The sequence below is a fragment of the Eupeodes corollae genome, chromosome 1 (assembly GCF_945859685.1).
Source record: "Eupeodes corollae chromosome 1, idEupCoro1.1, whole genome shotgun sequence".
NCBI lineage: Eukaryota > Metazoa > Arthropoda > Insecta > Diptera > Syrphidae > Eupeodes > Eupeodes corollae.
The window spans coordinates 2757247-2760053 of record NC_079147.1 but is presented as its reverse complement, the minus strand read 5'-3'; positions in this window follow the sequence as shown (position 1 = coordinate 2760053).

The following is a 2807-nucleotide window of genomic DNA, read 5'->3' as shown; positions in this document are numbered from 1 at the left end:
TACTTCGGTGGAGGTGCCAAGCTCGAAGAACTGTCAACTGCGCTGGTGGAGATCGAGGCCATAATGAACTCCAGGCCAATAACTCCGATGGCCAATAGTTCCTCAGGCAATTGAAGATATATCCGACATCAGCTATCTACAACGATGGCGGCGAATAAATGCCGTCAAAACTCACTTTGGAAGCAATGGTCATCAGAGTATATCCAAGAACTCCAAGGCCGTGCAAAGTGGGCGTCGTCCAGCCCAAACATCACACTTAGTAGCCTCGTCTTTACTCACGAGGACAACCTATCTCCTCAAAAGTGGCTCTTGGGGAGAGTCACGAAAATCATCGAAGGTCCAGATGTTCGAGTCAGACTCGGCGATATAAAAACGTCAAGAGAAGAATTCAGGAGACCCATTCGCAAACTCGCAGCGATTCCATCTTGAAAGGAAGTCCTTTCAAAGGAGGCGGAATGTTGAAGCAGAAAATAATACTACGAATCATCAATAACTTTTATTTTAAATGTTGTAAATAATTCTTAAATATCTTGGATTTAAATTCAAATTCTGTAACTGTAAACATTTAATTTTTAAATTCAAATCTAGCGCTCATATTATACCAATCGCCATTTTTTTATATTTATAAATTCGACTTAAAAATTAAACTGAAAATGTAACGTCATCTCTCTTTCGAAATTACATGAATTTTTGTACAAATACATGTTAACGAAATAAAATCTTTTGGACTCTTATGGTACCACCTTTAGGGGAAATCGCTGTCTTTTTATTTTTAACAAATCTCGTCGTTGATGGTCTTTATTCGAAAGCCATTCAAAGTCCTCGTTGTATTAAGACAAAGTCAGTAAGGTCAGAAAATTGTTTTCCGCTACCGTTGATAATCGATCAACGCATCAACCAGGATCTACCTATCCTTTCGATAAAGGGTTTAATAGAGATCTCCATGTTGAAGGTCACGTCTTTTGATCGCTCAGATATACATATACTATGATAAGAAAAATAATATCCGCCTATCATCGCTTATCGATTAATGTTTTGGCCAGCGGAAACAGCTATAAAGATTTTAAATTCTTGACAGCTTCTTATCTTGAAGAAATTGGAAAAATAGTAATGAAAACATACAAAAGCAATGAAAAATACCATACAGGCGGTTTATAAATATCATACGCTCCAGGACATGACTTCTGGCTACTTTTGACTTTCTTAAAGTCATTCCGGTAACTTGTCCGTAATTATGTATCTTTTTCATAGCTGTCGCAGTCTTAGTATCCTTTACTTTTTAAAGAGCCTGGTGTTACCGGTATAGCTCAAGAAATTCCCTTCAACCTTTTTGCTATGCATTCTTTGTTATAAAAAAACGTCTGCAAAATCAATGTGTACTCCAGAAATGTTGTTTTTAAAATAAGCTGTTATACAGATTTTCATATTTACATCACAAAATATCTGCACATGTTCACGAACCTGCATAAATATCAAAGTTATTTTTGATTTTTACACAGTTAATTATACAACCCGCACAAACTAATCCATTCACAACGCAACCAATTTCTACAGACCCCAATTTTTCTTTATTTCAGGCCTACGTACGATTCTAAGATTATAAATATTTTGCATATCGAAGTGTGTTGAGTAATTTTTGAAAAAATAATACTACCAAATGTATGTTAGGTTGTAATTTTGCTGTAAGACATATTTTGATTTTTTAATTTACTCTATTTGAAATATATGTAAGTAAATTTTCTTTATAACACCAACAATATAAGGAAGAATACCTTATTAAATTAAATACTGCTTTTCTTTAAATTTTTAAAGACGCTGTTCTTCGGTCGTTAGACACCAAGAGTAAAAACTGGCACTTTAAAACAAGGTATAACTTCCCAAACGACTTTAAAGTTAATAATTTGGCCAAAATCATCAGCTATAAATGTTAACCATATGATAAGAATGAGGTACGTATTTTTATTTTTATATCTCGAAACACTCTATCAAGCCAACATTTTTTAAATATAACTTTTTGAAAATGAATAATACCGAATTTTCAAGACAAATATAAAACAAAAAGGATTCTTTAGCAAACAATTTGTTTACGATTTTGTAATTGTTATGAGTTCTCAATATATTATAAGACTTAATTGTCTAGATTATAAAATAATTAAAAAACAAATTTAGGATTCAATTATTGTATATTTTTCTTCTTCAAATATAAATAAATATTTACAGTTTGTAATAGAAGATCAAATATACTTGTTTTTGTAATAGTTCATTAAATATATATGTACATACAATTAGTTCAATATTAAGCTTGTCAAAACAAAAGCAACTTTTCAAAAATATATATATGTGTATACATTTTTTAGTCATACTAAAGTATTGCTAGAAGTTGGTAGCAAAGCCTTTGTTTTAAATCACTTCAGCACATCTTCAAGCCATGGAGTCAATTAAATTGCTTATAATATTTAATTAATTTGATAAAACAGATTATTTTTATTTTTGCAATTAGTCCTTACAGTTCATCGATCTTCAATTTTCTTTGGGGTTGAAATCTGTGAAATGTGCTGGCCCTTGTAACACGTCAATCCGGATTTCTTCAAACCACGTCTTAACCGTATTGGACGTGGTTCTTGGGGTCGTTGTCCTGCTGGAATATCCATTTCAGGGGCAGCTGATCCTTCGTGTGGCAGCATTACTGTTTGCAAAATGTCACGGTACAGTCAACGATCTATTGCACCATCCATAAATCCCCACACTATTACGTTACCTCTTCCGTGTTTCACAATAGCTTGGGTGTAACGTGGTTTTAGTGCCTC